We start from the raw sequence: 14,402 nt of genomic DNA on the forward strand, positions 1-14,402 counted from the left end.
AGAGAGGAAAGATTAAAAAAAAAAGTCAAGGTTACAATTCAGCATGAAGGTCAAAGCATCATTTATCAGGGCAGTCACTATGTTAAGGCAGGTGGGATGGGAAGTAAGTGAAGGTTAGAGAGGGAGATGATAGGCTTCAGACTCTCATATATAACAAGCAAGAACTAGTAGTCACACGCTGTCTCAGTCATCTAAAAGAGAATCATAAAATAATCAAAGATCTAGGCTTACCTCCAACATTTCAAGAACCCAGAACAATACAGGACCCATTATTTCACCCCAAAGTCAATATGAAGGATAGATATTAGTATATTGTTCCTAGTATACCAACCATATCGTGCACACAGATGGGTGCACAGGCACACACACACACTCAGTGACTGCCTTATTCCTATCACCTGTTCCTCCTCATCACCATCCCCTCAAGTAATTCAACCCCTTTCTGCAGAAGCTACAATCACTTCTAGAATTTCTCTACATCCTAGGCCCTTTGCTACTAAGTGGAGCAGAACCTCATCAGACCATTTGATTCCATTCATAAGAAATCATCCAGAAGTTATTCGTTAAACAAAGAACAGGACCCCCCTGGCAGAATGCCATTAGTTTAAAGTAATTTTTCTTCAGGATTACAGATAAGCAACCTCAGATGAAACTTCTCCAAACAATTCAACCACCTCTATTTTACATGTGATATGATGTCATCACAAACCAAGATCTTTCCATTAACATGTCAAGACCTAGATTTATATACAACAGACATAAAAAATAAAAGCTAAGCACTGAGGCAAGGAATGTTAATGGAAGTTATGTACATGCATTAAAGAGAAAATGCACCTCTGAGTGTTTTTTATGTAAAAGGCTATTTGTAAGTTTGAGCTTGCATTTTCTTAGCCATCATTTGAAAGTGTCTACATTACTGATGTGTTAGAAACATTTCTCACATTTTAATTATGTTGTGGGATATGCTTGTTCCAATCAACACACTGAAGACAGCTTTAGGTCTATGAGCATGAAAAAACACCCATTCACATAAAGTACAGGTCTTTATTCATACAGGTTTAACATGTACCTACTGTGTTCTTGGATGTATATTAGAAACAGGGATATACATTCTCATCTGTCTCTGCTGCATAGATAATGCTTTCAGGTCAACATGGGGACAACCTTTCTGGGAGGCAGACAGAAGGAAAATCAGCACATGAAGGTAAACAGGGGCCAGATCATCAAAGATCAGTGTATTAGCTGGTGCCAGTGGCTAACTCCTATAATCCTAGTTACCCAGGAGGCTGAGATCTGAGGATCACAGTTGGAATCCAGCTCAGGCAGAAATATGAAACCCTTATCTCCAATAAACCACTCAGAAAAAAAACTGGAAGTGATGCTATGGCTCGAATGGTAGAGCACCAGCCGTTAGCACAAAGAGGCCCAGGGACAGTGCCTATGCCATGAGTTTAAGCTCCAGACCTGCAAAAAAAATCTCTATGTCAAGCCACAAATAACTGAAAGTTATTTTTAATATGAAATATTTTTAATCTATGGTTGTATGGGATCATATTTGCCTTCGGCTTAGATGAAAAGAACACAGTATAGGTAGGTTCAGGGTCCTTGTAGTAATTTAAAGGCAAGTATAAATGATGTTTATTATTTACATAGACATGATTTGTAACCAAATGCATTGGAAGTGAAGGACTGAAGGAAAGAAGAGTCCATTGTTTCCTGGTGCTGGCTATTAAGTAAGGAATAGTACAAGGGACTAAAAAAATGAGAAGTAAAAGCAGGCTTACCAAGAGAAGAGCAAAAGATGATAAATTCAGTTTTCAACATGCTGAGTCTGAGGTACCTATGGATGGCCTGTCTACATATATCTAGAAAGCCCTAGAAAACATGTCTAGGGACTTTGAGCCATAGATGAACTCCTGAAAACAAAGTTTATGTTGGAAGAGATTAATACTAAAAACAGTAATTCCTTGATATTTATAGGGACTTGGAGGGATTGAGTCCAGGACTGCCACAGTTACTAACACCCACAACAGCTCAAGTCCCTAACATAAAATGGTGCAATATTGGCATGTAAATTACATACATTCTTCCATAGACTTTTGGATCATTGTTAGGCTATTTTTGATGTCTAATTCAGTGCAAAGGTTATTATAAATATTTGTTGTATTGTCTGTGAAATGCTAAAAAGAAACAATAAGTCTATACATATTCAGAGCATTTTTTCCAAATATTTTTCATCTGTAGTTGGTTGAGTCAATGTGGAACCCATGAATGCACAAACAACAACCAAAATCTAAAGTGTTTCCTATCTGAAGGGCTCCATTCCAAGCCCTTTGCATATACTAACTCATCTTCAAAGAAACCCAATGAAGTAAGCAATATCCTTTTCCCCATTTTGCAGCTTTATGAGATGAAAGCACTGTGAACCTAAGTGACTTACCTAAAGTCTCATACAACTCTTCTCGTGTGTGTACACATCTGTGTGTGTTTGTATTGTGTGAGAGAGAGACAGAGACAGAAGAAAGAAAGAAAGAAAGAAAGAAAGAAAGAAAGAAAGAAAGAAAGAAAGAAAGAAAGAAAGAAAGAAGGAAGGAAGGAGAGAGAGAGAAGGAAGGAAGGAAGGAAGGAAGGAGGGAGGGAGGGAGGGAGGGAGGGAAGAAAAACAGAGAGAGAATACGTAGGGGCTTGAACTCCTTGCCTGGGCACTGTCCTATAGCTTTTTGACTTAAGGCTGTACTTGAGATCTACCAACTTGAGCCACAGCTTCACTTTTAACTTCTTGCTGGTGAACTGGAAATAAGCATCTCACCTACTTTTCTTGGGCTATCTTTGAACCAAGATTCTCAACTCTCAGCTTCCTGAGTAGCTAGGATTACAGAATGAGCCACTGACATCTGGCTTCCATCTGTGCTCTTTTTTTAATTTTTTTTATTGTGAAGATACTGTACAGAGGGGTTACAATTACAAGAGCAAGGTAATGAGTACATTTCTTAGCAAGCATTGTTGCCTCCTCCTTTGTTTCCCCTTAGGGTCTCTGCCCTCATGCCCCTCCCCCACCAAAGTTGTAAAGTTCGTTTTTTTTACATAAGGTCCTGTACATCCCATTGTTGCATGGTTTTTCTTTCTTGCCATTGTTTCTAACATATTTATAAGATGATTTCTTTGTTGCTTTGTATGTCCCTCCCGCAAGGTATAACCCATTTTCACTGTATTTGATGTTGGTATAATTTGGGAAGGGGAAGGGAAAAAACAAATTGTTTAAATAGGGCTACAGGTGGACCCATCTGTGCTCTGAATCTCACATAATACAGCCTTCCTGTGAGTGAAAAATTACCTCGAGAAAATAGTATGTGATCACAAAAAGGGTCAGTTGAACAATACAGAGACTGGAAAACTACAGAAGAAAATCAAGAGAAGAAATCACTTGAAGAATGAGAGTAGGATCAGGAATATCAAACACTGGAAACAGAAACAGGAATTAGCATTTGTAAACACATGAAAAAGTTTTCTAAGAAGGAAACCAAACAAAACTCCTAAGTGATGTGGTAATAATGTTGTCAACATTTTAGTGGAAATTATGTGTAGTTTCTATCCCTAGTGACCACATATGAATGTAAATTTCAAAGTACAATATACATTATTTTTTTGAGGGGGGTCCAGTCTTGGGGCCTGAACTCTAGGCCTGGGCGCTATCCCTCAGCTCTTCAGCTCAAGGCTAGCACTCTACCACTTGAGCCACAACGCCACTTCTGGCTTTTTTCTTTTTGCTTATGTGGTGCTGAGGAATCGAACCCAGGGCCTCATGCATGCAAGGCAAGCGCTCTACACTGAGCCACCTTCCCAGCCCACAATATACATTTTTTAAATGTTTCCCTCTGTTCCTCTTCTGTACTGTTCCCTGCAGTTCAGGCTTTCCCCTTCATAGGTAAAGGACACTAAAAATCAAAATGATTCATTCTGCCTACAGGAGACGGTAAGAATACTACCCACCAAGTATTTTCAACCCAATCTGGGCAGCACTATCTCTTCCCCACTGCCAGAAAAGGGGGAGACAGAGAAAAGCAGCTTTATAATCTGTCCTTGAAAGAACCACACTGTGATCAGCACCAGACAAAAATCCTCAAATCCTTTAGATATGTCCATTGAAGCTGTTGATGATTCTTAAATCTTGACATATCATGCATATTCCAAGACAGCGAATAACTGAGCTTCTCTAATCTCCCATCCCAAAAGAAAACTGTAAAGCCAAACTTCAAATAGCCTATTCTTTTCTCATTTTTTCAACTGGAAAAACACACCACAATAGCCTGCTCAGAAAAGTTAGGAGTTAGTTCTCATTAGCTCCGTCTCTACTTTGGTGGTAACATATCTCCCTCTTGTGGATTTTTAGGGTATTTCCACCCAAGAGAGTCTTTTCTAACTTACATTCCCCCATGTTATGCTCTAAGGTGCATTTCATAACGATAAACATCAATAAGAGATAGAATATTCTATCATGTCCTCCTACTGATTGAAATACTAGAATATATACCCTGGCAACATGTCATTCTTCTCCTGGAAATGAGGTAGCCGTCAACAAACTGTGCTCACACATCAAATATTTAACAAGCTATTATGAGGTGTATGGACACAAGGCACTTGTACATTCAGATCTGATTTCGGCAAAAATTTCAACCTAAAATATGAGACCAAACAACCTGCTGAAAACTGTGTATGCATTGCTCTCATGGGAAAGAGAGCCATAGACAAAGATGCTGCCTGAGTGGATAGTGCTCATTCTAGCACTCTAATTCTAGACCATTGACCCTGGAGAGGAGGCATGGTAAGGTTCTGTGGCTGTGAAATGGGTATTTTCTCCTCTATGCACAAAAAGTGAATCAGTACATGCATTCAATTCCAGCATTTCTGTGTGCTCTGGGTTCTGGGTTATTGAGCCTTGAACAAGGGGCTTTTTATTCTCTTTCAGCTTTTTATTCAAAGCCACTCCTCCATTCCTGGCTTCTCCTTCGTCAACTGGAGATAAGAGTTTCATGGACTTTCCCACCCAGAATGGCTTTGAACCTTGATCCTCAGATTTCAGCTCCTGACTAGATAGAATTAAGATTAAGCCATTGGCACCCAGCACAATTTCATTATGCTTTAGAGATAAACCCAGACAAAAAAAACACTACTATTTCACTATAATTTCATTTTATATTTTATAAAACCTACTCTAACATTTCTTTTGTATTCTCCTCCCTCTGTTTCCCAAGATTGACCCATTCACCATTTTTCTCATCTACATTCTCCTCTGCTGGCTCCTTTCCTCAACCTGCAATTTTACTTAATCCTTTTGGGTCCTCCACTCCAATCCCTCAACTAGGTGGTACACCAGAATCTTCCATTAGAATTAAGCTCCACTGCAACAAAGATCTTAGTTGGGTTTGTTCACAAATGGATTCCCAATATCAAAAACAGTACCTGATAAGTGGGAAATGTTCCATAAAATTTCTTGATGTTTGCCTAAGTTTTGCAACTGAAATGTATTTATAGATCATAAATTCATTCTTTTCCAGTATATAACATGGTGTCTACTAACATATTCAAAAGATTTAATGATATGCTTCCCAAATAATCTGTAAATACCATTTCCCTTAATGTCTTGCAGTTTTACTTTGCCTCTCTATCCAGGAAAGCATCTGTGGGGATCTGAGACAGTACTTGGCCTAGCAACTAGCAACCTGTTGCAGACAGTAACAGCTGCTCACATCAGGAGGGAACTTGAACATCTTGCTGGTAGGTAAAGTATCTTGGTAGGTAAATATCTTGCTGGTAGGTAAAAGGGTACCAATCATCAGTGAGAGTCCTGCATTCCACAGTGGGGTATCATAAGTCACAACCTACACTCTTATAGTGAAATAAGGATACTGTGTCTAACCAGAGCCATCTTGGCAACATGGTGGATGATAGGGAATTGGGTTTAACTGTTGCTATCTTCTCTTTATGGTAGAGGCAGGGAAGTTCAACCCCCCGGGTTATGTGCGCGCCTGAATTCCCAGAGACAAGGGTTGGGACTTGGACATAGGTTACTGTACCTGTCAGTCCTGTGCCTTGAACTCACCAGACCCTCAAGCTTCCTGTAACCCTGCCCTCTGACCCTGACCCTGTTTAGGCCCAGACCGCTCAGGCACCATGATGCCACACCTCGCGTCTCCTCGCTTTCCCCTGGTCAGCTCTCCATTGGAGCTGATCTGGTTTCTTGGTATTGTTTTTCTTCTGTTTCTTTCCTCTCCTACTCTCCTGGCTCAGTTTTCTAACAGTGTTGTGTATATTTGAGGGGCTGTAGGTCTTTGGGAAAGGAGTCCACCTGTAGTCACTGGCTCTCTAGTAAAGACTCCCAGTTGGACCTCTCAAAGTGTGGCTTCTCTGTTTCTCAACATTTGAGTTACCAACAACAATAGCTATGAAATCTCCCTGAATACTAGCCTGAGCAGATCTTTGTAGCATATATCCTACTTGACCTTTCTGTAGTTATGAACTTGTTGGCCATATGCTTACCTGGAAATAGACACCATAATTACTTCTTACGTTGAACACAGCTTCTGTGCTTACTGCCCTTTATTCCCTGAGGAAATACTTGTCCTTAAATATCACTTCTCTCCCCTGTCTCTCTGCTACTCTCACACCTAAGGCTCTTCTGGTTCTTGACTAGCTCAGCCTCAGTCCCACTCCGCCCCTTACATTTTATACCTGCCTGTAATTCCAACAATTCAAACTTTCCACAAGCCTCCTTTTCTCTCTCTCTCCTTCAGAAGGCAAAAAGGAAGTACAATTACCTGGTTGTTGCTAGCCATCTTTTGTTGCCATTATAAGTGCACCAATCTGGATTGCATTCAACAGATAGCTGAATCCCATACCACTAGGTTTTGTTTTCTCTTCTTCAGTTGTAAGCTTACTTATATGCCTACTCCCCTGGCACACATTTGGCCCTAGTACCCCATCTCTTCTCTCAACAGTCCACTCCACATTTCCTTAGTATGATTTCTCCCTCCTACCTCAATCTGTCATACACTTTCGACCATGTTGGCCAAATTTGGGTCCACAGCCATTCTGCTGATTCCTGTCCTCAGCCTCTCAGGACAGACATGACCAGTCCTAGACACATTGCTTTTGTCCTGTACCATCAGTACAGGAGGCATGTCCTTTACTATCTATTTTGGTCCTTTTTGTTTTTTGGGCTTATTTTGGGGGGGGGGTCCAGTCATGGGGCCTGAACTCTGGGTCTGGGTGCTGTCCCTCAGCTCTTCATCTCAAGGCTAGTGCTCTACCACTTGAGCCACAGCACCACTTCTGGCTTTTTTCTTTTTGCTTATGTGGTGCTGAGGAATCAAACCCAGGGCCTCAGGCATGCAAGGCAAGTGCTCTACCACTGAGCCACCTTCCCAGCCCTATTTTGGTCCTTTTTAAAGATCTTTAGGTTCAAAGCAAGACTGAGAGAAAACTACAAAGACATGCCCTCCTCATACTCACAACCACTACTACAAGCACCCCACAGTTTACACCTATGAAACCCCCAGGAGCCTCCAATTTATACTATAATATGTGCTCATTTGCAAACCCACCAGACCGATAAATTTAGTACAATTAATGAACCTACAAATGACATTTCAATATACCTTATGCTCAATATTACATCTTTAAGGCTTTGTATTTATAATGATATGTATTCATCATTACAGTAGCCTTCTATTTTTTTGAACTTTTCCTTTTTCCCTGTTACATATGTATTTTCAAAAGATTAAGTTTCAAAGTAACCTCATATGCAGAAAATTGTAAGAACATAGAATTTGTGGTTGGGAATGGTAGGAAAATTTGGCAGGGAATGAAGGAAGGGGTGACATTGTCCAAAAAGAAATGTACTCATTACCTGACTTATGTAGCTGTATCTCCTCTGTATGTCACCTTTAAAATATCAATAAAAATAAACATTAAAAAAGAGAACATGGCAGCCAGATGCTGGTGGCTCATGCCAGTAATCCTAGCTACTCAGGAGGATCTGAGGATCACAGTTCAAACCCAGTCTGGGCAGGCAAGTCCATGAGACTCTGATCACCAATAAACCACCAGAAAACCGGAAGTGGCACTGTGGCTCAAGTAGTAGCATGCTAGCCTTGAACTGAAGAGCTGAGGAACAGTGCCCAGGCCCAGAATTCAAGCCTCACGACCAACAACAACAAAAAAAGAGAGAACATGACAAAGTAGCAAAAGTGACTATAAAAGATTAACATTTTTGCACTTATAAAATCTAAACCTGCACTTACTATGTATAGAAGCTAAGAAACTTTTGTCAGTCATAGGGCTTAAGCTCAGGTCCTGGGCACTGTCCCTGAACTCTTTTCTGAACTCTTTTGCCCAAGGCTAGCACTCTACTACTTTGAGCTACCGCATGACTTCCAGTGTTTGAGTGGTTAATTGGAGATAAAAGTCTCACCGGGAACTTTTCTGTTCAAACTAGCTTTGAACCATGATAATCAGACGTCAGCCTCCTGAGTAGCTAAGATTATAGGTATGAGCCACTGGAGCCTGGCTACAAATTGTTTTTAAGAAGTTCTGATATGGGCTAGGAATGTGGCATGTATGAAGCCCTGGGTTCAATTCCTCAATACCATATAAGCAGAAAAAGCTGGATAGTAGCATTGTGTCTCAAGTAGAGTGCTAGCCTTGAGCAAAAGAAGCTCAGGAACAGTGCCCAGCTCTTGAGTTCAAGCCCCAAGACTGGCAAAAAGAGAGGAGGAGGAGGAGGAGGAGGAGGAGGAGGAGAAGGAGGAGGAGGAGGAGGAGGAGGAGGAAGCAGCAGCAGCAGCTCTGTTATCACAATTTGTATCTTTATCTGGATTTTTCTAATCCCATCATTACTCCACAAGATCTATCATTGTTCTGGATGATATATTTATTTTCTTTTTTAATTACTGTGGAAATGAGAATGGCCCCAAAGATGTCTACACTCTGGAAGCTTCAGGTATGGTAGGTTGTATCACAAGAAGATTGGAAATAAGATTACATTTGCTAATCAGATGTCCTTAAAGGGAAGATCATCCTGGTTATTCAGGTGGGCACTAAGTAATCACAGGGGTTCTTCTAAATGGAAGAGGGAGACAAAAGGAGAACCAAACAGCTTCCTGAGTAAGGCTCGACCGGATGTTGACAGTTTTGGTACCGGAGAAGAGAGCTATGAGCCTAAGGATATGAGAGGCCTCTGGGAAGCTGGGTAAGAAAACAGATGGACGTCTAGACCTGTGAAAGAAACACAGGTCTAATGACTGAAAATACATAATGGACTTCTGGCCTCCAGAACTGTAGAATAATAAATCTGTGTTGTTCTGAGTTTGTAGCAACAAACCACTGTTCATTCTTTAACATAATTTCTTTTTAATGACGATGGTATTCTTGGCTTTTATTTTTTCCTCCCAGGCTGTGAATTCCTAGCAACTCAAAATCACCTAGTAGTCAATTTCAAATGATAAATCAAAAAGCAACAAAAATAGGACAAAGAATTTTGAAATGATTTTACTTTGACTTCATCAAAAAGTAGCTATAAACCAGGCGCTGGTGGCTCATGCCACCAGCTACTCAGGAGGCTGAGATCTGAGGATCACAGTTCAAAGCCAGCTGGGGCAGGAAAGTCTGGGAGACTTTTATCTCTAATAAACCACTAGAAAACTGGAAGTGGCGCTGTGGCTCAAACTGGTAGAGCACTAGTCTTGAGCTGAAGAGCTAAGGGACAGTGCCCAGGCCCAGAGTTCAAGCCCCACGACCAATAACAACAAAAACAAAAAGTAGCTATATAGGTTTAAGCGATTCTATACAATATTGATCACACTCCCATGCACTTTGACTCTTATCTCTTTCAAGTAGATATGGTCTGTGTGTGTGTGTGTGTGTGTGTGTGTGTGTGTGTGTGTGTGTGTGTTTGTGTGCTGGTACTGGAGCTGGAACTCAGAGCCTCATGCTCTTGCTTAGCTTTACACTCAGGCTGGTGCTCTACCACATGACCCATACCAACACTTCCAGCTGGTAAATTGGAGGCAAATCTCACAAACTTTTCTTCCTGGATTGGCTTCAAACCACAAACTTGAGATCTAACCCCCTGAATAGCTAGGATTACGAACGTGAGCCTCCAGTGCCTGGCACAATTAGATATGTCTTTTGGCTTAAATCACAATGTGCACTATCAAATTAGAAAAGCATATACATTTTGTGAATTTAAACTTCATTCACATAGTCAAGCATTGAAAGAAAAAAAGCATGCAAATTCCCATTTATGGTACATTTTCATTTGCTATGAAATTCTAAAAATATGTATGTACTTCCCATGATAATTTGAAAACAGTTGAGAGATAGGAATGTAATTTACCAAATAATGCTACAACATTATTTTATTATTAATAAAGACTATATACTCTAATCAACTAACATTTGCACCTGAGAAATGAAATGACACAATTTTTACCCTTTCTAGTCCAGTGATTGTTACATACACATTGATTGTTACACATTTCTAGAACTTAGTATGTCTCCAGCAATTTTATTCATCCTAACCTACAGAGTTTTGTTCTATTCTCTCTAGCAGTTATTTTGCCTCTACTTGGCATTTAGGAGGAATAAAAAAATAAAAATTTGATGTGATTTTCCTCAGAAAAGACAAAAGAATAAAAGACAGAGGTACTTGAAAATCCTATCTCAGGACTCCAAAATACAGGATGCTATGGTAAACTAATGTGTAATTCATTTATAAAAACAGTGGTGAGGTATTTCTTAACCTATCGTAGTAGTTAGTCAAGAATCTCACCTCAGAGGACCACCAGAGCCAAAAACGTTTATTATCTTTCTTCACACTAACTTCTCCAAGAATGTGGGATTCCCAACGGGTTTTATACTATTTCCTGATGGCATAAAGTTATTATAGAAGGTCTAAAAAGATTTCTAAGGAGATTCAGAGCTCATTAACATAGCCATGCCTGTCACTCACTTTCTAGAAGCCAATTAAGCGAAGTACTCAGATGTAACATTTTAACACTGTAAATTAAAGTGGGCAAAAAGCTAAATTCTGTCATAAAATTAACCTTGGTAAGTGAAGTGGCTTTGAAAATGTACCTTATAAACATAAAGTGTATTTATGTTTCAATTGCAAAGTCAAATAAAGGAAAATTTTTCAAGTTAAAACAGCCAAAATGACCTCATTGATCATGTCTAGCCTCCATTTGGCAAAAAGAAGATCTCTACATCAAGAGGTGTGTGAATTAATCTTCTCAAGGTACTGGTCGTCATGTTCGTATCAAAAAACTTTATATAAAGTCCTTTAAGACTTGACCCTTTAAAAAAACAAAAGGAAATGATCCCTCAAGGGCAGCAACTTACCAGATTCTATCTTTCTCTCTCTGTAGCTGGACAAAGGTTGCAACATGGCCAGAAAAGAAGAAAAAGGATAGAAACCTCTAATTTATTCTTTTCATATTAAATACTTGAGGCACATTTAACAAAATGTGGAATTTCTCTGGAATTTCTTCTAGGTCATAGATACTGCCCTGCTACCCTATTCATATTCATTTTTTAATGAATTGGTTGATAAATAAGATGCAGAAGCCAGGCTCTGGTGGCTCATACTTGTAATAGCTCCTCGAGGAGTTGAGATATGAGAACCACGGTTCAAAGCCAGCCTGAGCAGAAAGGTCTGTGAGACTCTTATCTCTAATTAACCAGAAGAAACCAGTAAAGGTATGGCTCAAGTAATAGAATGCCAAACTTGAGTGAAAAAGCCAAGCCAGAACTTGAGGCTCTGAGTTCAGTCAAGCCATACCATCATCACAAAGGGGGAGCGAAGGGGGCGGGGGCGGTGGACTCAGTTCCCAATCCTGCCTTGTGTGTGCTCTTAACACATGCTTTATCTTTTGCTTTTAATTGCCAAGCCCCTAATTGCTGAAGCATAGCTTCAATGATATAATCAGAAAAAGGCATTATACAGAAAAGGCAATGTGATATAGAAGAATCTCCTGTTCTGAACCTAATGGTCCCAAAAACAAAATGTGGTGGTTCCCTGCTGATGCCAGGGGACTCTAACATTGTTGCCCCCACCATTCACCCAACATCCTAAGCCATGCCCAGGAGCTCTGCAAGCACCAGTGAAGTCCTTTTCCCCTTTCCTACACTGTCCTGGACATCAAGAAGAGAGATGCTCCTCCCTTCTCGATGGAGGAGGTTGCTAAATATATGTGCTGCAGACATAATACTAGCCTCTCTGATCACTACACCAAGTCTTTTCCTGTGTTGAGACTTAAACAGATGTATCTGGTTATTCTTGATTTGCTGATTGCTTCAAGAAGTGCAGCTTCCTACCTTTCCACACTCTTTCCATAAGCCTTTACCCCCAAACTCTACCTACTGTACTGATCTGGACTTCCCACTTAGGAACTCGCCCCAAATCCTAAAACACTTCCACTATGCTTCGGAATCTACCACCGATCCTCTGCAAAATCCCTGAATCCTACTGTTCTCAACTTGACCGCCCCCCACAACAGGATATGGTTTTCATAGTCATATCCTTTACATTTTCAACTCGCTACTCCTTCTTGTAATAATAATTTATGTATCTGGGTCCTTTCCTTCAGCCTTTGAAGAATTAATCTCTCCACTCACTCTCAGACCCAGCCCTCTACTTCTCGTCAATCTTGGTGACTTCAGTAATTATTTCTCAATAAACTCAAGTTCATCTTTTCCAATGTCCTCACATTACACCCAACAAGCCACCTTTAACAGCAATTTCTTTGGGTGCTGGATCCACTTTTTTACCACCAACATCTCTTTCCTTCTAGCTCTTCCCCTCTAATCTGCCATTCCTATGCAGACTTCTACACACCATTTATAAATCCTGTATGAATCACCCTTCTTTTTTATTATTGTACATTATTTTATTATAGAGGTAATGTACAGAGGGATTACAATTACCTGAGTCTGGTACAGTGTCTTCTGTTCCCTTACTCTCTCCCAGTTCCCTCCCTGCCGTCTCCACCCACAAGTTGTACAATTCATCAATACCCAGTGAGCTTCTCTGCTGCACTTTTTCACCCTTTTCCCCTCGAGTTCTGTATCCTCCCCCAAATCCTTTCAAAGAATACACCAAGGTAAAGAAGATAGAATCAACAAAATGAATGAAAGAAGAAAGAAAGAAAGAAAGAAAGAGAGAAAGAGAGAAAGAAAGAGAGAAAGAAAGAAAGAAAGAAAGAGGAAGGGAAGAAGGGAGGGAGGGAGGAAGGAAGGCAGGAGGGAGAGAAGGATGGAGGGAGGGAAGGAGGGAGGGAGGGGTGAAACAGACAGACAGACAGAGAGAAAGGAAGGGGGGAAGCAGTCTCTTGTTTCCATGTTTTAGAGCGTTTGTGTCAGTGTGTATATTATTTTTATAAACTATGAAGAGGCATTTAGGCATTGTGCCTTTGTGTTTCTCTCCTAAGTATCCTCTTTTTGTCTCACTGTATGTATCTAAAATCCTGTATACTTTATCATTTCCCAGTACGTTTTAGATCTAATTTTTGCATATCAGAAAGAATATGTGCTGTTTGTCTCTCTGAGTATGGTTTACCTCACTTAACATGATTTGTTCTAGTTCCACCCATTTCCCTGCAAATGACATTATTTTACTCTTTCTAATGGTTGTGTAAAATTCTACTGTGTATAGGAACATTTTGGGGACCCACTCAGCTATTATGGGGCATCTGGGATGTTTCCACATCTTGGCTATTGTAAATCACCCTACTTACCTAGTTTAAAATCTTTAATATTCTCTCTCTCTCTCTCTCTCTCTCTCTCTCTCTCTCTCTCTCTGTCACACACACACACACACACACATCCTGGGACTTGAACTCTGGGCCTGGACTCTGTCCCTGAGTTTCTTTTACTCAAGGTGAGCACTCTACCACTTGAGCCACGCATTACTTCTGGCTTTTTCTGAGTAGTTTACTGGAGATAAGAGTCTCACGGACTTTCCAGACTTTCCTGCCTAGGCTGGCATCACATATCAATCCTCAGATCTTAGCTTCCTGAGTAGCTAGAATTACAGGCATGAACTACCAGTGCCTGGCCATTTCTCTCTTTTTTTGTCGCGTCCGCCTCGACCCGCAAGGATGACGCGACAACAGGTTCTTCTTTCAGACGGTTTATTCAGGACCTTGTTTACAGCTTCTTTTCTCCTACTTCTCTCCTGCCCGCTTCTTCCTGCTTCTTCCTGTTTCTCCTGCTTTCTCCTCGTTTCTCCTTCTTTCTCCTTCTTTCTCCTTCTTCTCCTTCCCATCCGCCCCCGCGCTCCGGTTATAAGCCTCCTGGATGGCCAATCCTGAAGCGCCACGTGGCATATACTGATAGGACTGCAAACA

This window comes from Dipodomys ordii, unplaced genomic scaffold (assembly GCF_000151885.1).
Source record: "Dipodomys ordii isolate 6190 unplaced genomic scaffold, Dord_2.0 Scaffold72, whole genome shotgun sequence".
NCBI classification, from domain to species: domain Eukaryota; kingdom Metazoa; phylum Chordata; class Mammalia; order Rodentia; family Heteromyidae; genus Dipodomys; species Dipodomys ordii.